At 39.9% G+C, this 23722-nt stretch overlaps 1 protein-coding gene across 1 annotated transcript in view; it reads left to right on the top strand.

The window, feature by feature from the left end:
- Window positions 1–22972, top strand: part of LOC465476 (uncharacterized) — a 323593-nt gene extending 300621 nt beyond the window's left edge. The window contains exons 7-8 of the mRNA XM_063803878.1: window positions 7260–7387; window positions 22336–22972. The gene's annotated coding sequence lies outside the window, so the exon portion shown is untranslated. The remainder of the gene's footprint in view (window positions 1–7259; window positions 7388–22335) is intronic.
- The last annotated feature ends 750 nt before the right edge of the window (window positions 22973–23722 follow it).

The following is a 23722-nucleotide window of genomic DNA, read 5'->3' as shown; positions in this document are numbered from 1 at the left end:
CAGGGAAAATCTAAGGACATTGGAATAATGTCTGGAGTTTACTAAAAGTAATGGGTGACTTCGTTGCAACAAATGTGCCATGGCAGTCCAAGATGCTAACAGAGGGAAAGGGATGTGGGGTAACCAAGAGCTCTCTTTAATAGCCTTTTCAATATTTTGTGAACATAAAAGTATTCCAGAATTAAAAGTTTAAGCCTGTATCTCACTGCCTACGTGACTTTGGGCGAGTCACATAATCCCTTTGTGCCCTGGTTTTCTCATCTGCAAAATGGGGATAGTATTAACATCATAAAGGGCTTAGAACAGTTTCGGGAAAATTGTCCAATAATATAAAGTAAATAAGCATAAGCATGTTGCTGTAAATAAGCATAAACATGATGTGATTGCTTCCTATGTTAGGATTGTGCAGTTCTAATGTCTAAGAGTGTGCGTATGTGTGTGTGTGCGTGTATGTGTGTGTGTGTTATGTTTCTCTATGTTGCCGAGGCTGGACTCAAACACCTGGCCTCAAGTGATCCTCCTGCCTCGGCCTCCCAAAGTGCTGGAACTACAGACTTGAGCCACCTGGTGGGAGATAATTGAATCATGGGGGGCGGTTTCCTCCATGTTGTTCTTGTGGTAGTGAATAAGTCTCATGAGAGCTGATGGTTTTATAAGGGGAAACCCCTTTTCCTTGGTTCTCATTCTCTCTTGTCTGCCACCATGTAACACATGCCTTTTGCCTTCTGCCATGATTGTGAGGCCTCCCCAGCCACGTGGAACTGTGAGTCCATTAAACCTCTTTTTCTTTATAAATTCCCCAGTCTCAGGTATGTCTTTATTAGCAGCATGAAAATGGACTAATACAGCAAATAAACCTCCTAATAAATAAACCTCCTAATAAACCTCAACCTCCTGATTGAGACTTGGCTCAGTCATTTTCTTTGATTTGCAGGCATTCAGTCTCAGGTTTCACAGTGACATCGATAGCTTCAATCTGTTTGTTCAGCTGAAGACCACCTGTGTCATCCTGTGCCACCTGTGCTGTTGCACCACCTCTCTGAGGGTGCCTAGCTCTGGGAAGCAGGTAGCCCCCCATAATTCTACAGCTGGTGTGCATGCTGGGATGACAGCCACACCCACTGGCCACAGGGATATAAAAATAGGTTGGCCATCTGACTAAGACAGCTGGTTTTAAAATTATTTCTTCTCCACCTCTGACCATGTTCCTCCTTCTCAAATATGATTGGTCGACTCATTAAGCCACCTGGATCCAACAAGACAGGAGTGCACACCCAGTAGTAAAAAGTGCTGAGGAATAAATTCTCCAAAATTCTTCGAAGGGGAAATTTGCCTTCTTTGAAGTCAAGATCCTTAACAACATGTTAGATTTCTTCCATGGTAATTGGTCTTTTTAGTTAGTCTAAATTTTCTTAATTTATAAATTTATATTTTAAGCATGGATTTTATACAGATTTTAAAACTTAATAGGATAGTGTTCTATTAAGTACTTCTAAGATTCTGTCATGTCATCCTTATCTATATAATTATAGCCCATTTATCAATTCTATTGTTCTCTACTTTAGCAATCTCTCTTTCTCTCCATCTCTATTTTTATCTTTTTTTCCTCTTGAACATTTTTAAGAGGGGGTCACAGATTTATACCTGAATCTGTTTATCAGTTTTATGATTTTTTCATTTTGTCATCCATTAAATTTTACCTGTGTGTTAGCATTATTTCTTCTTCTTTCCCAAGAAAAAATTTTCAAATATATATACCTTTAAAAAACTACATAATCGTAATTTATCACACTGGTGTAAGTTCTTTCAAGAATATAGCATTTACATTCCATTTTGTAATGGTGTTTCTTGGAATTATTTAGACTTTAAAGAGACCCTTTATTTAGCACTTCTCCTCTCATGCCTTACTGCCTTTCATAGTAAATTGTAAAAAAATTGAAATTGATTTTAATTGATTGGTCTCTTATTTAATATAATTTAATTGATGAAATGAATCGACTTCAATTGACTGGGCTCTCATTTTATTGGAGCACATCTCCAAGTGTTTATGTATTTCCAGGAAGGCTTCCTGAGTAATATGTTTTCAGTGTCCTTACACATTAAAAAAATCTCCCTTGGCTGGTTTTAGATGTGTGTGACATTTCTATAACTGTGTGCTTTATGACCATCTCAACTTGAGAAGAAGAAAATGTTAAATCATACCAGGATTTGCTTTAGAATATATATGTTTTCCTTTTATTTTTACTTGACAGGTAACAATTGTACATATTTATAGGGTGCAGAGGAATATTTTGATACATGTACACAATGTGTCATGATCAAATCAGGTTAATTAGCATATCTATCACCTCAAACGTTTATCATTTCTTTGTGTTGGGAACATTAAAAATCCTCTCTTCTAGTTTTCTGAAAATACACCCTAAATTATTGATAATCATGGTTCACCCTACAATGCTACAGCACACAGAAACTTATTCCTCCTATTTAGTAGTAAGTTCATATCCATTAACCAACCTCTCCCTAGTCTCCCCTGCTCTCTATGCTTCCCAGCCTTTAGTAACCACAGTAGAATGTATACTGTTAACATATGTACCAGAGGCCATGTTGGGACACATGGCCATACCCATTTTAATTCCTAAGTGTTGTTATAATGTGTCACCTTCAGCATGATCAAGAAGAAGGGCCACTGATGTTCAAACCTGCTACTTCTCTAAAGTAGGAGAAGTAAGGCAATGAGAGATAAACCATCCTCTGAAAGGTGAGAGATTTGAGAAGGGAGGAAAAGAGGACACGTTCCTGCTTGCTTTGTGTGTTCACGAGCTCCAGGGAGGATTATAAAATACCTTCATACAGGTGCAGGTGTCTTTTTGATACAATGATTTCTTTTCCTTTGGGTAGATGCCCAGTAGTGGGATTGTTGGATCGAATGATCATTCTATTTTTAGTTCTTTGGGAACTCTCCATACTGTTTTCCATAGAAGTTGTACTAACTTACATTCCCATTAACAGTGTATAAGAGTTCCCTTTTCTCTGCATCCTCACCAACATTTGTAATCTTTTTGGATTTTTAATAATGGCCATTCTTGCAGGAGTAAGATAATATCTCATCATTGTTTTAATTTGCAAGTCTCTGATGATTAGCGATGCTGAGCATTTTTTCATGTGCTTGTTTGGCCATTTTTATGTCTTCTTTTGAACAATGCACTATTCACAATAACAAAGATATGGAATCAACCTAAGAGTCCATCAGTGGATGATCAGAGAAAGAAAATGTGGTATATATACACCATGGTCTTAAGAGAAATAACTCAGAAACAAGAAGTCAAATCCCACATATTCTCATTTATAAGAGGGAGCTAAATAATGTGTACAGCTGGACATAGAGTGTGAAATAATAGATATTAGAGACTGGGAAGGATAGGAAAGTGAGAAGGGGGTGAAGGATGAGAAATTATGTAATGGGTATAATGTACATTTCTCAGGTGATGGATACACTAAAAGCCCAGACTTCACCACTATACAATGTACCCATGCAACATAACTGCACTTGTATCCACTAATATATACAAGACAAGACAATATATGCCTCCACTTTATCATAACCTTGGGAATTCCTCATCCATCCTGTAGGGATGATATTCTGAGAATCAGTTCCATTCTCTCTGCCCTCCCCTGGTGGCATCCTTGGGGAGGAAACACACCTGTGCCAGTTCTATCACCATCCATGGCCATGTCATTGGGGACCAACCGTGCTCGACCCAAGAGGAAGCATTTACAGACCATGGGCATGTGATGAAAATTAGGGGAAAGGACGGTTAGCAGTTGCCTCTTGTTCCATTGCCAGTTTGTTTATTTAAAAAGAACTCCTTCTTTTTCTTTCAAGTACCTGGTATTAAGAGTGCTCCATGCTGCCAGACTGCAGGGTTGGGTTGATTAGAAGAGACTTGTGAAAAGGTCTTCTAACTCCTTCAACCCATATTGATAAGCTGCAGTTTCTCCGCAGCTCATGGTGGATGGGGGGTGGGAACCCTCACTCTTACAAATATTTCTCCAAGATTTAACCGAGTGAGATCAAAAAGCCATCTGGTTAAACAATCCTGCATACAAGAGCAGTTCTTACTTTAATTTAGAACACTGCTTAATGCACAAATTATTAAAATATAAAAACTGGGAGATCAAATGGAGCTCATTTAAGATAAGTCCTGAAATCACAAATTTCACTTAACCTTGCAACGAACATATGCTAGCAGGATTTTCCTACTTTTGTTGGTTCCCCCACCCTTTCCTCCTTCCTTTTTTTTTTTTTTTTTTTTTGGAGAGAGAATGAGTGGTTTCTAATTCATGTTTTTGTATTTTTCTTTCCAAATATCATGAAAATGTCATGAAGAATAGAAAAGAGAAATGAAAACTGTACAGCATACAGTTGCAAACAGCAGCAATTCATAAGTTTTATGAAGTATAAGTTTGCTCATTTTAGTAAATGCATAATGAGATGGTTTTATTATTCCTTGACCTTTCAGGGTTTGAATTTATTCACTTTATTGTTTGAGATATTGTAACTCAGGCAACATGTTTTTGTAAGAAATTCTGAAATTGTGCTTTTTTCCATCTCTGCCATGGGATGTGACTTTTGACATTATTGCACATTAAATTACATTATACGTGAGGTTGCTTTTATTTGGAATTGTTATATTTTAGGCAGTGCCGTTTAACGGAAATAAAATGTAAGGGGAAAAGATTAAAATGCAAGATAAAATAAGGCTAATCTTGGAATAAAACAGTAACAGATTTCTTTCCAATTTTGAATTAAATCTGCCATCGACATATTTTGCTGAACCCAATCAACTGAGCTTCTTAAATTAAAAAAAATCTTTTTGAGTAATATGGGGAACATTCATAAATCCAACACTCATGTTTAACAAATACTAACATTTTTGCCGTATTTACTGAAGCTTCAATTTTCCCCAGAAATAAAATATAACATATACAGTTGAAGCCACACTTACATTTTCCTTTTTCATCCTCCCTAGAAATACCCACTGTCCTCAAGTAGTGTCAAGTAGTGCAGAATCTATCTTTCCAAATCAATCAGGCGTTTTTTTGTTTTGTTTTGTTTTGTTTTGTTTTTTTGGTGGGGTTTTGTTAGGTTGCCCAAGATGGACTCGAACTCCTCGGCTCAAGTGATCTTCTCTCCTCTTGCCTTAGTCTCCTGAGCCAATCACATTTTTATGTAATATGCATACATCTCTAAAAACAATCTGTAGTATAGCTTTCTCTTTTTAACAAAAATGCATAAATAATATCAAACTATATATTTATGCCACTTGTTTTTTTCTTCTCTTTTTTTTTTTTTTTTTGACAGAGCCTCTCTCTGTCACCCAGGATGGACTGCGGTGACACGGTCATAGTTTATTGCAACCTCAACCTCCTGGGCTCAAACAATCCTCCAACCTCTGCCTCCTGAGTAACTGGGAATACAGGCATGTGCCACCAGGCCTGGCTAATTTTTTTTTTTTTTTTATTGTTTTTTGTTCGTTTTTAGAGAGACGGAGGTCTCACTGTGTCGCCCAGGCTGTCATGTATACTTTTTGAGATGTATCCAGGTTCACATATGTACATCTATTCATTTATTTTTCACTGTTGTACATATGCCCTGACATTAAGGTTATTGTGGTTTTTATTTTAACTGCAAACAATACTTTGTGTATTGTTGGTTATTTATGAGCTTTTTTTTGTTTGTGTGTATGAAATTACTAGTTTGTAATATCACAATGAGGTACATTTGCAACTTTACTAGGTATTTCCAAAATAATTTAACAGATTTACAGAATTATCAAGAGTGTGAAAAATTTCATTTTCCACCATCTTGAAAACACCTGGTGCTATCCCATCTTGTAATTCTTTTAACCATTCTAATTGGTATCAAATGTTGTTTAAAGGCATACTTTCTTAATTTTTAGGGTTTGAACAAATTTTCATATTTTTAGTTGTTCAATCTCCTTTACTCTGAATCACCTTCTTATATTACTTGATCACTTTGTTCTAAGTCTTCTGTTTCCTTATTGATTTGCAGGAGTTCTTGCGGGAGTAGGAAATAATCCATTTAGGGTTTGATTCCTTTTAAACCTCTGTTTGTCTATGGCTTATCTTTTAGCGTAGTTTCCAATGTCTTCTTTTATACAGAAACTTTTGACTTTCTTGCAGTTTGGTACTCCAACATTCTCCTTTAAAATTTATGCATTTAGTATCTTCAGGAAACTTTCTCCAGTCCAAGATCATAAAAATATTTTAATATACTTTCTTCTAGTTGTTTGGGCATTTTCCTTTTAAATTTAGATTTTTATTTATTTATTTTTTTTGAGACAGTCTAACTCTGTGGCCCAGGCTGGAGTTCAGTGGTGTAATCTTGGCTCACTGTAACCTCTGCCTCCCGGGTTCAAGTGATTCTTGTGCCTCAGCCTCCTTAGTACCTGGGATTACAGGCGCGTGCCACCACCTCTGGCTATTTTTTGTATTTTTAGTAGAAATGGGGTTTCATCATGTTGCCAGGCTTGTCTTGAACTGCTGACCTCAAGTGGTCCACCCGCCTTGGCCTCCAAAAGTGCTAGGATTACAGGCGTGAGCCACCATGCCCAGCACAGATTTAGATTTTTAATCCACCAGATTTTTAATTCTTTTTTTTTTTTGGTAGTGCGATGAAGGGATCTGCCACCCTCTCCCCCCCATTTCTACACACAATTGCTTGTTGACTAGCCTGTTCCTTTCCCACCGTTGTATACCAAATTTCTGCCATATTGTCAATGTCTTTTTATATATTCCTCTATTTCCTGTCTCCTTATTCTGCTAAGTGTAGTCTATCCAGTGTTCCACCAATCTTTCTAATGTCTTGATATTTACTAGGAGATTTCCCCATCTTTATTAGTATTCTTCAATATATTATTAGTGATTCTTGGCCACTTACATTCCATATGAAATAAGAATCAACTTGTCCAGTTTAAGGATATGCTGTATTGTGATTTGATAGGTGATATCCATGGAATATAGAGCTTACTTTAAGGATGACAAACATCTTAAAGATATTGAATCTTCCCTTTAGTGAACATGACGCACCTATCCATTTGTTACATCTTCTGTTATGTCCTATAACACATAAAGTTATTTCTCCTCATAATGGGCTTTTATGTCCTATAGTAAGTATATTTTAGATAACTTTATATCTGAAATGTTTTGTATTTTTCCATTGCCCTCTGTTCTTTTAGAACCACAACATTTGGAGATTACCAACATGGTTTTCAGCCCTCAGCTTTGGCGAGACTTCTTCCTTTTCATTCTTTTCTGGGCAAATCTAAACCTTTGGAGAAGTAGATGAGTGAAGTCAATTGCAAAGGTAAGAGAGATATTCTGGGCTCTCCTATAACCTCTTTTAGGACAGAAATGGTTGGCAGGGATGTCTATCAATCATAACACCTTCACCTCACTTGGGATGTGTTCCATGAGCAGATAGCTTTCTGCTGTGTTGCAATTGCTTTCCGTGAAAAGCTGGCGTAATTTCTAAAGGAGGATTTCTCACAGAAACTTTGCAGGCCTAACTTGTGTTTTTCTTCATTTTTTTCATTAAATCATGTTAAATTTATCAGCCTGAAGAAAATCTCTCAGTTGTTGCTGTCACTTACCTGAGGACTGTAGTTAAAGGTCATATGGGTTATTTGCATCTTTTCTTTCAAAAATAAAATTAAATAAAGAAAGTAAATTTAAACTAATGAAAAGGAATTTGACCCAGGATATCATGAAATAATAATGTACCTCAAAGTGTGACACAAAGCTGTACCTAAACAGTTCGTTCTTGTGACATTTTCCCCAGCATGTTTTTCTTCTGATGGGCAAGGGAAAGTCTCTTTGGTTGGATTCCAGAAACAGACACTGAGGGAATCAGAGAACACAGGGCCATAGAATAGAAATATGAATTCTTTTATTCCCCCACCTTTATTGAGGTATAATTGGCAAGTAAAAACGGAATATACTTACTGTGTACCGTGTGAGGTTTTGATAAATGAGCACGTTATGAAACTTTTACTATGCACTAGGTAAATAACTTATCTATCACTGTGCATAGTTATTATTATTATTATTATTTGGGGATAGTGTGAATATTTGAGATCCACTCTCTTAAAAAATTTCAAGTAAACAATACGGTATTGGTAACTATAGTCACCATGCTGTAGATTGCATCCCCGGAACTTATTTATAACTGAAACTTTGTACCCTTTGACCAACATCTCTCCAGTGTCCCCCACTCCCCAGCCCCTCGTAACCACCTTTCTACTCTCTGCTTCTGGGAATTCAACTTCTTTAGATTCCAAATCTAAGTGAGATCATATGGTATTTGTCTTTCTCTGTCTGGCTTAATTTGCTTAACATAATGCCCTCCAGGTTCATTCACATTGTCCCAAATGGCAGGAATTACTTCTGATTAATGGCCAAATAGTATTCATATTTATGTGTGTGTGTATATATATATATATATGTATACACACACACATATATATACACATGTGTATATATATATACACATGTGTATATATATATACACATGTGTATATATATATATACACATGTGTATATATACATATATACACATGTGTATATATACATATATACACATATATACACATATATACACATGTATATATATATATATGAATAAATGTATATATGTATGTATAAACATTTTCTTTATCTATTCATCCATTGGTGGACGCTTAGGTTGGTTCCATATCTTGGCTATTGTGAATAATGTGGCAATAACATGAGGGTGCAGATACCTCTTTGAGACGCTGATCTTGTTTCCCTCTGATATATATGCAAAAGTGGGATTGCTGGATCATCAGATAGTTCTATTTTTAACTTTTTGAGGAACCTCTGTACTGTCATCCGTAGTGGCTGTGCCAGTTTATCAATGTGACTTATTTGAAGCTTACCATGTTGTGAAACATCCACTTCAAAATTCATCTTAAAGAATATTAATTGAGAAAATTATTGACTGTGGATTGGGCATGCACCTAATACACTAGACAACTCATGCACTAGTGATTTGCTAAGCATATTTCTTTCTCCCAGAAAATCTGGACTTTTGGAGAGGTGGACATACAGATCAATGGGACAGGGCAGTGAGATGTTCTAGGTTCTTTTGTAACCTCCTCTGGGGCAGAAATGATTGACAGGGATATCCACCAATCTTAACACCTTCACCTCATTTGAAGCAGGTTTCATTGATTTTCAATTGCTGCATAACAAGTTACTGCAAAGTAGCAACTTAAAACAACATACATTTGCTATCTCACAGTTTCTGTGAATCAGGAATCCCTAGGCATAGCTTAGATGTTTCTATGGACTGAACTGTGTTTCCCCAAAATTCATATGTTGAAGCCCTACCCCACAATGTGACTGTATTTGGAGATGAGGCCTTGGACCTTAAAGAGGTAATTAGGTTCAAATGAGTTTGTAAGGTGGGACCTAATCCAATCTGGTGTCCTCATAAGAAGAGGAGTTTGGGACACAGACTTGTGTGAGGACGCAGGGAGAAGACAGCGTCTACAAGCCAAGGAGAGAAGACTCAGGAGGAACCAGCCTTGCCCACACCTTGATCTTGGACTTCCAGCCTCCAGAGCATAAGAGAATAAATTTCTGTTGTTTAAGTCACCCCGTCTGTGGTAGTTTGTCATGGCAGCCTCAGCAAGCAAGAGAGCTGGTTTCCCTTCTTCAAGGTCTCACAGGCTCCAATCCAGGTGTCAGTCAGGGTCAAGGTCCCCACATAGGCCTCTCTCGGGGAAGATCTCCTCTCGTGCTTCTGCAAGTTGTTGGCAGAATTCATCTCCTTGCAGCTGTAGCACTGAAACTTCCCTTTTGGCTGTCAGCTAGCGGTTGCTCTCAGCTCCAAGAAACCACCTACGGTTTGTTCTTTGCCCTGTAGCTATCTTCATAAGCCCCCTCACAGGATGGGAGTTTGTCTCTTCTAGTCCAGAAATAGGGAGAAAGTCTTTGTTTTTTAAGGCATTTTTTGATTTTTAAAGTTTTTATAGGTTTACAGGGTACAAGTGCAGTTTTTTTACATGGATAAATTCCATGGAGAAGTCTGGACTTTTAGTGTAGCCATTGCTTGAATAGTGTACATTGTACCCATTAAGTAATTTCTTATCCCTCACTCTCCTCCCACCCTTCTACCTTTCCTGGTCTCCAGTGTCTATTATTCCACTCTTTATGTCCAAGTGTACGCATTATTTAGCTCCCACTTATAAGTGACATTGTGCAATATTTGACTTTCTGTTTCTGAATTGTTTCACTAAAGGTAATGGCCCCCAGTTCCATCTATCTTGCTGCAAAATACATAATTTCATTCTTTTTGATGGCTAAGTAGTAAATATTCCATGGAATATGTATACCAGATTTTCTTTATTCAGTCCTCTGTTGATGGACACTTAAGTTGGTTCCATATCTTTGCTATTGTGAATAGTGCGCAATGAACATATGAGTGCAAGCATCTTTTTGATGCAATTATTTTTATTCCTTTGGGTATATACCCTGTAGCAGGATTGTTGGATCGAATGGTAGTTTTAATTTTAGTTCTCTGAGAAATCTCCATATTGTTTTCCATAAAATCAACAGGGTGACCACACAGCCTACAAGGCAGGAGAAAATATTTGCAAAACTATATATCTGACACAGTGCTAATATCCAGAATCTACAAGAAACTCAAATAACTCAACAAGAAAAAAAAACATTAAAAAGTAGACAGAAGACATGAAAAGACGTTTGTCAAAAGAAGACATACAAATGACCAATAAACATGTAAAAAAAATGCTCAACATCACTAATCATATCAGAGAAATGCAAATTAAAACCACAATGAGATACCATCTCACATCAGTCAGAATGGCTATTACTAAAAAGTCGAAAAACAATAGATGTTGGTGAGGATGTGGAGAAAAGGGAATGATTTTATGCTGTTGGTGAAAATGTAAATTAATTAGAGAGAAAATCTTTGACCTCAGGGAAGGCCATATCTGCCTTTTACTGCTCCTCACCTAATCAAGTCAAATCCACCGAAGATAATTCCCCTTTTAGAGAACTCAAAGTCAACTAATTTGGAACCTTACTGACATCTGCAAAAGTTCTTTGCTGTGGCCATGTTCTGTTGGCCAGAAACAAGTCACAGGTCTCGTCCCTGCTGAAGGGGAGGGGATTATGTAGGCTGTGAGCACAAGAGGGCAGGGACCACAGGTGTTTACCACAAAGTGCTTCCAGGAGGAGTCTGGTAGGAAGTGCAGGAAGGAGGACAGAAGGAAAAGAAACCAAGAATAGATGTGAGGCCAGGTATCGGGTACTGACAGCAGAGAGGAGCCTCATCCTGTCAATACACTCAGTATTGTTCCAACCCAGAGCAGCAAGCTTTGATGCCCCATAGCTGCCAGCCACTAGTGAAAGGGAGATACAAAATCCCAGACACTTACAGCTCTCTGTGCATAAAGGGGCAATCGCTCCAGCAACCCAAGGGTATCATTCTGAAAAAGTGCCCCAGGTGCTAGCCATCAAAGGTGGAAGCATATTAAAGCCAAGATGGGAGTCCTAAAAATGGTTAAAAATGAGCCAATAGCACAGTACTTGCATTCTCTCCTACCGAAGGTGAGGATGAATCAGTCACTCTTCTTCTGGAAGTAACATATACTTCCTCTGATTATAAGATTTAATATATTCTGGCCAGGCACAGTGGCTCATGCCCATGGTCCCAGCACTTTGGGAGGCCAAGGTAGAAGGATTACTTGAGGCCAGGAGTTCAAGACACGCCTGGGCAACATGACAAGACCCTGTCTCTACAAAAAATTAAAAAATTAGCTGGGCATGGTTGTTTGTGCCTGTGGTCCCAGCTACTCGGGAGGCTGAAGTGGGAGGATCACTTGAGACCAGAAGTTCAAGACCAGCCTGGACAACATAGCAAGACTCCAGCTCTGCAAAAATTTTAAAAAAATAGCTAGGCATGGTGGTGTCTTCCTCTACTCTCAGTTATTCAGAAGGCTGAGGCACAGGGGTCACTTGGACCCAGGAGTTTGAGGTTGCAGTGAGCTGTGATTGCGCCACTGCACTCCAGCCTGGGCAACAGAGCAAGACCTTGTCTCAAAAAAAAAATACATACATACATAGAAATATATTTAAAGGAAAAGCAAATTTCAGAAATTCAGAGACTTGGTAAAGAAGGGAACAAAGATCATGTGTAATCCCATCAGCACATGGTTCACGTCTCAGTTTATCTGCTTCTGGACTTTCCTTTCGACATGCATATTTATTCTTTTCAGAGTGTCTAATTACAGAGTTGGATAGTAATTGCATTTACTATCGGGGTCCACCAAGCCATTCGTTGTAGCTGTCAGTCCCAGCCTCTGCACGCTGCTGTCTACCATGAATATTTTTTCTTCAAGCAGTTCATTTCACTTTTTATCAGCATTAAAGTAAATAATCAGCACAGATATGAATTCTGCTGACACATTATCTTCACAAGTAAGATGATGATTTACCATTCTGGGTAAGTTCAGCCCAGAGCCATTCCACCAGCTTACATATAATGCTTCCCACTGAAATAATCAGCATCTTCTCAAAAATGGGGAAGACAGCTATGGAAGCGAATTGGAGACCTTTTTTTTTTTTTTAGCTAACATATTCATTTAGGCTCACAAGTATGTATTTATCATTTTGGAAGAACCTCTAAGCCTTTCTTTTATTTTGGTGATTAATAGATATTAGATAGAATCAAGAACATGATCTAGTTTCGTGGGAGCCCTTCTCTGACATGCCTTGGGTTTCTGTTGGAAGATATTTCCCTGGTCCCTACCCCTGGCCTCTCACCTGGGTTCCCTGCCTTTGGCAGCTCAGCCTGGCTTCTCCCACACCCCACTTCAGATCTGCTATTAGCCATGCAAGATAGGGCAGTGGGTGGTTCTGTGCTTCTTGCAGTTCTGAGGGTAAGCCTGCCCACTTCTGGATCTCTATCCAGGGAACCCCAGGGCTGCTACGTACCTAATCATGGCCTCCAGTATTCAATTCACCAGTGATAATACCAACATTTTGAACTCACTTCGTCCTGAGTCCTCTGTCTATCTCAACTGATGCAAAACTCATGTTGTGAAGGAGAGCTATTTATTCAGCCTCTTACAAATGTTTGCTTGTTTATCCCTTTTAAAAAAAAGTCTAGTTATCTGCAATTACATAGTTTCACTGATTAAGGCATCATTTATTGAATACATTCCATGAGTAAGGCAATATACCGGCATGTATCATTAGCCATGACTTGACAGTGTCTGAGCTTAGTCTAACTACTGAATGTTGCATTTCTTCTATGCATCTTTTTCTCTCAGGGAGAAAATCTTTACCTGTTACTTGACACCATTTTGGGGGTGAGATCAGGTGCACAATTTTATTAGATTAAGGCCATTTAGCAAAACTAAGAAGTATCCAGAGCATGGATGATTAAATAATAAAAGCATAGCCACACAATGGAATGCTGCAGGGGCCACAAAATGATGTACAAATATTTATTGGGATGGAAAAATGATCATGATCTATCATTAAATGAAAAGATAATATGGGTCAAGGATGTCAGTTTATAAAATTAAAATAAAACATGATCAATATGAACTACCTTTTGGTAAAAAATATTTTTATAAAAATATGTGTGTATACATATTTATGTTCCTTTACATTTTATGTGTATATATACATTTTGATTTATAAGGATGTATGTCCTTATAAAATATGTACACACACACACACACATATATATATACACACACATACACACACATATCTATATCTATCTCCTGCAGAATATATATACATATCCTATTGGGTCTAGATTAACTGGAACAGGCAGTCAATTTAGGACACATAAGTTCTGAGTGGTGACAATGATGTGTTAAAGGAGGAATAAATGAAGGTTGGTTTGAAGAATCACTTGCAATACATGAGTCAACAAAATATATCCAATAGACAAGACACATCTTTATCTATACATATACATCTATATCTCTACCTATATCTATCTATCTATCATCAATCATCTATCATCTCCATTTATCTGTCATCTCTATTTATCACATCTATCAATCATCTCCATTTATCTATCATTCTATCATCTCCATTTATCTACGTATCTATGTATCTATCTATCATATCTATCATCTCCATCTAGCTATTGTATCTATCTATCATATCTATATATCATCTATCATCTCCATTTATCATCATCTATCATATCTATCTATACATCAAAAGACATATAGACTGATCTATCTATGCATCTATCCTTTCATTTACACACATGTGTATCCTCCGTCGTTTGTGTGTATCTGTCATACCTTGTTATCTACCTTTCTAGCTGTCTATCTATCCACTCATCACCTATTTATCCATGTAGCTATCTATCATCTAGCTATTGATTTATCTCCCTACCTCAATTTTCCAATGATTATTTCTTGATGGTTGAATCTAGATGAATGACCTAAACTTTTGCATTTTCTGTAATAAATACATACTATGGTTCATGTAAAATGAATAAATCAGTTGAGGCTGGGTATGATGGCTCACACCTGTAATCCCAGCACTTTGGGAGGCTGAGACGAGATGATCACTTGAATCAAGGAGTTGGAGACTAGCCTGGGCAGCATAGTAAAACCCTGTTTCTTCAAAAAATACAAAAATTAGCCGGGTATGGTGGTGTGCGCCTGGAGTCCCAGGTACTCGAGAAGCTAGGTGAGAGGATCGCTTGAGCACAGGAGGTTGAGACTGCAGTGAGGTAAAATCATTGCACTCGATCCTGGGTGACAGAGCAAGACCCTTTCTTTGTAGTAATAATAATAATAATAATTCTAAACCATTGGAGACTCTGTTGTTAACATTATTAGTTTAAAATGGGACCTGTTCCCTCTTAAGCTGTGCTCTTCACTTTTCCATCTGGAGACGGCTTCAATCTATGGATCCACAGTGCCCGACAGTCCCTTCCCGGGCTCCCAGACCACACCCTATGCCCTGGCCTGGTTGTGTCAGCCAAGAAAGAAAGGTATATCCCAACAGAAAAATGCTCACTGTGGCCTCTCCTGGGAGATACATAGATGTTCCTCCACTTACAATGGGGTTACATCCCGATAAGCCCATAATAAATATAGTAAGTTGAAAATGTATTTAATACATGTCACCTATCAAATATCATATCTTTGCCCAGCCTGCCTTAAACATGTTCAGAACACATACGTTAGCCTATGCTTGGGCTAAATCATCTAACACAAAGCCTATTTTATAATAAAGTGTTGAATATCTCATGAAATTTATTTCAGTATTATACTGAAAGTGAAAAAAAAATTGTATGATTACTCAAAGTATGAGTTCTACTCAATGCATATCACTGTTGCACCGTCATAATGTCCAAAAATTGTAACTCAAACCCTCATAAGACAAGGACTATCTGTAAATAAATGTAAAGTTTTGGAAATGGCATCTTGTTTCTAGACACTGTGCTTCAAATGGAAAAAAACAAAGTTAAATAATTAGTGATCCTTTCCATTAAGTTGTGAATCTCCATGGACTTGCCATTGTGCAAATTGTGGGGGATGTGAAGATGAAAAGACAGGATTCCAGGCTCAGAGGAGGAGGAGCCAGGAATTGTTTTCTGACCCCCATCATTAAGCCTTTTGGTGTTTCTTTTTGTTGTTTTTTTGAGACAGTCTGGCTTTGTCACCCAAGCTGGAGTGCAGTGGCACGATCTTGGCTCACCGAAACTTCCACTTCCTGGGTTCAAGCAATTCTCCTGCCTCAGCCTCCCGAGTGGCTGGGGCCACAGGGCACGCCATCATGCCCAGGTAATTTTTGTGTATTTAGTAGAGACAGGGTCACACCATGTTGGCCAGGCTGGTCTGGAACTCCTGGCCTCAAGTGATCCACCCGCCTCAGCCTCCTAAAGTGCTGGGATTACAGGCATGAGCCACTGTGCCCACCCCTTTTGGTGTTTCTTATGCAGAATTGCAAGGACCCAGGGAAGACTTAGTAGCGTGGGGCTTTTGACTTTCTTGAGTTTTGGAGTCCTGATCCTGTGAGGGCTGCTTCCACAGTATATGGCTCCCCAGAATCCCCAAGATGAACATGGTGAAGGTGCAGGACCCTTGTTCTTCTAGCCAAAATCATTGAACCACTTCATCTTACTGCCTGTTGCCTAGAGAGATGACGAGCTCCTTATCATTGCCCGACTTTAAGCTCTCATGATTTGTATATTCCAAAGCACTGTTTCCAAAATTCCCACTAGAATTTGGCTCATAGGCTGGGCGTGGTGGCTCATGCCTGCAATCCCAGCATTTTGGGAGACCGAGGCGGGCAGATCACTTGAGGTCCGGAGTTGGAGACATTCTGGCCAACATGGCAAAAACCCGTCTCTACTACAAATACAAAAATTAGCCAGGCATGGTGGCACATGCCTGTAATTCCAGCTGCTCCAGAGGCTGAGGCTAGAGAATTGCTTGAACCTCGCAGGCAGAGGTTGCAGTGAGCTGACATTACGCCACTGCACTACAGCCTGGGCGACAGAGTGAGATTCTGTCACACACACACACAAAATAAATAAATAGATAAATATTAAAATAAAATAAAATGTGGCTCCTTGAGGGCATTGCATCCTTTGGTTCCCTAGCCCTGCACCAATAGGTGGCATGCAGTTATTTTGTGGATGTGGAGAGCAGTTTAGAAATGAGTCAACTCCAGCCAGAGAGCCCAAGTATGCTGACTCCAGGAAAGAAACATTGAATGCTGCACATGCTGTAGATTGACAGTCTGAGGATGCGACTATAGGTGATCAGATGTAAAAGCAGAATATTGGCTGTGCCTGAGGCACCCAGGCCCTGTGAGCTGGACACAGTGGAGAAGCAGTGCTTCCTGACTTTGAGAGCACAGCAGGGAAGGTCCCATAAGCTGCGGTGAATTGGACACAATGAAGGCTTTGTGCAGCCCCACATGGACCAGAATTTACTACAGGGACAAAGCCTAAATCTTTTCTTTAGCTAATGTTGTGCTCAGAGAACACTACCCCAAAACGAAGGCCTCAGAAGAAGCCTCAGAAGGAAAAGTTTCTTCCTCACCTTCTCCTGCCCTCCTGTCTGTCAGTCCCATTCTCCCTCCAGGCCTCATTAAAACTAGAAATTTTCCTCCCCAAGGTGGTTCATAGAAACCAGAGCCTCTTTTTCCCCAAAGCCAGACATAAAATCTAAAATAGGACTCTAACTTACCCTCCATCACCTCTCAGTGTCAAAACTGGCCGTAAAGAAATCCTCTGATCTACCTGGTTTGACTGTAGATCCTAAGACCCGCATTCCAGAGAGGGTCTCGCAGCACACCCGGAAGGAAGGAGCGCTGCTCAGAGAGAGAGGCAAGAAGAATCTACACAGACAGGCCTGGCTGGGTTTCCACCCTCAGTCCATTTGCTTTAGATCAGGCCCTTTTCCTCCAATGCTATTTCTACATGGATTTTGTTCATACCTGCTTGAACCTAAGCATAACAATGCACAGTTCGCCCTGTATCTTTGGGTCTTCAGTCTGAAGGCTCCTGAGTCACATAAAAATATTATGAAATAAATGTTTGTGCCTTTTTTCCTATTAATCTGCCTCTTGTCAGTGATTTTCAGTGAACCTTCAGAGGGCAAAGGGGATGTTTTCTCTTGTCCCTGACATTCTCAGTGATACTTCCTCACAGTTGGGATATTTCCACAAAAGGGAATTTACATACGTGATCAGTGCAGCTCCACACTTTTTCCCCCCTTTCTCCATGGAACCCAGTCTTCAATTGATGAGCTGTGTACTTTGAAGAGATTTACAACAATGAGGCTTTGGGTGTGTCACAACCTCCAGCTATGGAGGAAAACTGGGACGTACACAGTGTTTCTTATTGGCTTCGGAGGAAATTGGATAATCAAAAATAATTATAAATGAAACAAACACACAGAAAAACCCCAGACCTTTGGCACACAGTTATGTGCTCCTACTGTTTGGTCGAGTGAGCAGAAGGTGATTTTATTCTGCGAAATCCAGCGTCAGCAGCTCCTGCACTATTTGGAACGGCACGTCTGACATCCACCACAATGAACAGATGGTGTTAATAGTTCATTTAGTTGCACTTAATAATAATGACACTGCCAAAGTGTTGCTCCTTGAACATTTGACGCCAACCATTTCTGCTGGGTCCAGACTGATGGGAACAGGCGGCTAACTTAGGGGATGTGAGTCCTGAGAGGTCACAGCAATGCAGTCCATGAAGAGTGAGTGAGGCTTGCTTTCAAGACTCACCTCTATTTAACTCTGGGAATGGAGTGGAAGGGTGGCAAGGTCTTCAACTTAGCTACAGTTTTATAGTTTACACTGCATTGCCAAGCAGTGGTTTAATGCATGGGTCAAAGTCAACTGCCCTGTTTCGAGGTGTTACCTGCTTCCAGCTGCAGCTGAGTCTGTCTTGAATTGGTCAGATGATATGGACGATTATATCATTAATGTGGACTGAAGATTGGGAGTGATTAGAACATTTTGTGCTTAGAGTGTGCTAGGCTCCCAAATTCAGCTTTCATTTGTTTGTTTTTGTTTGTTTGTTTTGTTGTTGTTGTTTTTGGACAGGGTCTTGCTCTATTGCCCAGGCTGGAGTGCAGTGGCACTATCTCGGCTCACTGCAGCCTCCACCTCCCGGGTTCAAGTGATTGTCCTGCTTCAACCTTGTGAGTAGCTGAGATTACAGGTGCCCACCACCACGCCCGGCTAATTTTTGTATTTTTAGTAGAGATAGGGTTTCACTATGTTGGCCAGACTGGTCTTGAACTCCTGACTTCAAGTGATCCACTTGCCTTGGCCTCCCAAAGTGCTGGGATCACAGGTGTGAGCCACCACACCTGGCCCAAATTTAGCTTTTAAAACGTCCAGTTTCTCTGGTTGTGCCTTAGGTTTGAGAAAATAAGGAAACTTTACAAATAAAATGTATCTAAGTCCCTGACTTAAAAGCGAATTGTCCAACAGATGATGGAAATACATCACCCTATAGTCTGAGCATAAAATTGCATCATTTTAAGAACATCAGTCAGAAATACTCAATTCCACTCAAGCAACTTTTGTCGAATGTCCAAGGAAGGAGGGGGCTGAGACTTCTCACCAATGTCACTTTGAATTCAGAGACTGTCAATGACTCTCGTACTAAACCCAGTGATAAACGCTTCGGGTGATGGAGGCACCATTGTTGAGTGAGGGATTCCTTTTGTCTGGGAGATCAAGAAAGATTTTCCAAAGCAGGTGGACTAAAAGCTGGACTTTAACGGATAAGTGGACTTGAAGATAGAAGAGGAGTGGAGTGGAAGGACATTTGGGACTGGAGGATGGGTATAAGGGCCTGAGAGTGTGTGATTTATCAAGAGAATCATGAATTAAACAGAAGTGTGATCAGAGCACAGGGCACAATAACACCACACGCTGGGAGGTAAGATTAAACAGCAAGTGAGAGACCAGACCCTGGAAGATCCTGTGTGCTATGCTAAATACCTTGGGTTTTATTTCACAGGCAATGCAATCTCAGTGGGGATTTGAAGTGGGGGGAGTGACATTTCCTAATCTAAATCTTCTAAGAAGATGATTCTAGCAGCTTTACCGTAAAGCCTTGGAGTGATGTGCTCTTTTTCAGATCTTCCAATTCCCTGAGCCATGCTCATCTGTCAGTGTTTTTAGAGAACAAACTCTACATGCACTGTCTTGCTTAGAAGTGTGTTCAATATATATACCTGTGAGCACAGGTGCCTTCATCTAGGGTAGCTCTTGCCTTGAGGTCTCTGCTGTGTTTAAAACTGAGTAGATTAGTCACTACCACTAATTTCAGCACAGTTTAGAGGGTGTGGCAGGAAGACAGCATTAGGCTGGTCATACCTTTAGACATTTAAGGGACATTTCTTCTCGGAGAAACGAGGATTTCTGGGACCTCGGCCAGAGCTTGTTCCTTGATGCTATTCATCCTCAGAGGGTTGTCTTGGAACCTTGGTCATGGAGATCCTGGCAATAAATGGACCATGATGAAAACAACGGCAGCCAAAGAAACCGATACATTATTTATTTGCAAAGGTCATTTTCATTTGATGAAATGATAAAGAACCAGGAGAAGGAGTTACATTTTCTGTCATTGCTAAATAATCTAGTTGATGTGAGCGGTATTAGCATACAGGCTAATGTCAAAATGCAGCTAATTTTGTATGCAGTACATTTTCCCAGATCCCCCAAGGATTCCACAGATACAATCTCATTAATCTCCTCAGCATTTCTTTGGAGCTACCTGACAGCCATGGGCCATGGTTTATAGATTAAGGAAGCAAAAGGGAGACACCAAGTGTCCTACCTCGGGCTGCAGAGGCTTTTTCTACCCTGGCAGAGAGACAAGTCTTATTTTGGAAAATTCTCTCAACACAGCCCTTCTCACACTGCTTGGGGCATCCTTGCTTCCCAAATGCTACCAGAGGCTGTTGGCATTTCAGAAGAATTCTGTCTATGAGGGTGACAAAAAGATGACTCCCCCATTCAGGAATGTGGAAACAGACAGGCCATTCTTTCTTTAGGGCATCTCTCCTTGGTTGGTCCTTGTTTTGAGTTACTGAAAGTATTTTAAGAATTCAACTTGTTTTTTGAGGGGGTTAGGGTGGGAAGTGCATTTTCTGGGTAATCCAGCCAGGATTGCAGGAAATCCCACCCAAGTTTCTTGCTTTAAAGGAGCTTCGTCGAAAATTAACAGTGACATTGTGAAACAGGGCTCAACCGTGGAAAATAATATGGATTATGATGATAGGTGCTTCTCCACAGTTGCTACAAGGTTATAAAAGAAAGTGCCAACTTCATAGGCTGCCATTAAATTGTGTTTCCAACCATGTTTCTTGTTACTCTGTTGCAATCCATCCTGTGCTCTAAAGCAGGGATGCCCAAGCCCCAGCCACTGACGGGTCAGTGGCCTGTTAGGAACCGGGCTGCACAGCAGGAGATGAGTGGCGGGCTAGTGAGGGAAGTTTCCTGTGCATTTACAGCCGCTCCCCATCACTCACATTACCACCTGACCTCTGTCTCCTGTCAGATCAGTGATGCCATTAGAGTCTCATAGGAGTGCGAACCCTGTTGTGAACTGCACATCCGAGGGATCTAGGTTGTGTGCTCCTTATGAGAGTCTAATGCCTGATGATCTGTCACTTTCTCCCATCACCCCCAGATGGGACCGTCTATTTGCAGGAAAGCAAGCTTAGGGCTCCCACTGATTATACATGATGATAAGTTGTATTTCATTATATATTACAATGTAATAATAATATAAATAAAGTGTACAATAAATATAATGCGCTTGAATCATCCTGAAATCATGCCCCTGTATCCCCACTGCAGTCCATGGAAAAATTGTCTTCCACAAAACCAGTCTCTGGTGGCATAAAGGTTGGGAACTGCTGCTGTAGAAGGATGCACCCAGCCACAGGTCTGAGTGTGGTGCACTGCTTGGAATCCTCTAGTAGAATTTTTTACTAGTGAAGGACCCTCTAGTAGGATTTCTTCCTCTTTGCATGGGAGAAAAAATTTCCTCTACTTTCTTGGGTTGTGTGGATGAGCTTGCAACACAAACTGGCAAAAGACAAATTAACAGGAGAAAATCATAGATATTTTACTTGATGCTAAGCTTTATGTTACATTGTTGGTTGGTGGTGTTGGGGGGTGCTTCACAAAGAAAAGATCCCTCCTCATCCCCCAAGAAGCGCCTAGACTTGAAGGCTTTTATACCATTCAAAGAATGATACACTTGTAGGCAAGTGACACAACAAAGGACAAGGGTTTTTGGACTTTTTAGGGGCTGTAAATGATGGGAAGGTGAATATAAAGGGGATGCTGATGGTTGATGAGGGTTATTTGGTAAGGTGTGTTTATTAGATTCTTTTTGGTGCCATCTTGCCCCTGGTCGGGAAGAAGGGAAGCAAGGCAAAATTTGTTTTGCTTTTAGGCAGCTGGCAAAGGGCAGAGAGCCTCATCGTGTGTCTGCCTTTTCTCAAAATAATCCTTACATCACAGTGGCATATTTTGGGTGTCATATTCTGATCTTCTGCACCTTCACGGCACCTCACTTTTCTTTTGTGTATTGAATTCCACCCATCCTTTAAGAAATTATCATATATGATGACGGATGTCTACTCTGGTAATCTTTTAGAAGTTGTGGTAAAATATACATAACATAAACTTTATCATTTTAACCTATTTATTTACTTATTTTAGAGACTGGATCTCTCTCTATCACCCAGACTGGAGTGCAGTGGCACAATCGTGGCTCACTGCAGTCTTGAACTCCTGGCCTCAAGAGATCTTCCTGCCTCAGCCTCCTGAATGGTTGCAACTACAGGTGAGAGCCTGGCTCATTTTAACCTTTTAAAAGTGCATGGTTCAGTGGCATTAAGTACATTCCCCTTGTGCAATTGGTACTCCCATTCACTTCCAGAGCTTTTTTCTTTTCCCCAAAGTGAAACTCCATAACTATTCAGCAATAACTCCTCATCACTCCTTTCCCACTTCCCCAGCCCTTGGTAACCACGAATCTACTTTTTGTTTCTATGAACTTGACTATTCTGGGTACCACATGCAAGTGGAATCATACAATATTTGTCCTTTTGTGTCTGGCTTGTTTAACTTGGCATGATGCTTAGTTCACATGGCGTGATGTCCTCTAGGTTCATCCATGTTGTAGTATGTATCAGAATTTCATTCCCCTTTTAAGGCTGTATTATATTCCATTGTGTACATACACCACATTTTGTTTATTATTTAAGTAATCTGAATTTGTTTGTTTGTTTTGTTTTAAACTTTCTATGCTGATATTGTATTCCTCTGACAATTAAAATAATGGAATTGCAGAAGACACTCATCCTGTTTTGCCAATATTTCATGTGTGAATATACGGTTAACCTTGAAATAGTAATTGGTGCTTTCTAACTGAATGTTTATTAATTTCTTTTGCAGAGGCACAATTCTATTTAAGTGAATTTAAGGAAATAACAGAACAAGCCAAAGTCCTTTGTGATGGTTAATTTTAGGTGTCGACTGAATTAAGAGACACCTACATGGCTGGTTAAGCATTGTTTTCGGGTGTGTCTGTGAGGGTGTTTCCAGAGGAGATTGGCATAGGAGTTGGTGGACTGAGTGGTGGAAATTCTCCCTCAGTGTGGGTGGCCACTGTCCAATTGGCTGCGGCCCTGAATGGAAAACAGTGAGAAGACAGGTGAATTCTTCTCACTTCCAGAGCTGGGACACCCTTGTGATTCTGCCTTTGGACCTCAGAACTCCAGGTTCTCCAGCTTTTTAACCCCAGGACTTGCATTAATGCCCCACCAGTCTCTCAGGCCTTCAGTCTGGGACTGAGAATTACACCATTAGCTTGCTTTGCTCTGAGGCTTTCAGACTTGAACTGAGCCACACTGTAGGTTCCTGTGGGTCTACACGTTGGAAAAGGCCTCTCATGAGACTTGTCAGCCTCCTTCATCATGTGAACCCATTCCCATAATAAATCCCCTTCTACATCTCCACCTCTGCCTATCTATTTATCTGTCTATCTATCTATCTATCTATCTATCTATCTATCTATCTATCTCATGTATCTATGTATCTATCT

Source organism: Pan troglodytes, chromosome X (assembly GCF_028858775.2).
Source record: "Pan troglodytes isolate AG18354 chromosome X, NHGRI_mPanTro3-v2.0_pri, whole genome shotgun sequence".
NCBI lineage: Eukaryota > Metazoa > Chordata > Mammalia > Primates > Hominidae > Pan > Pan troglodytes.
This window is presented reverse-complemented; position numbering and strand designations above follow the sequence as displayed.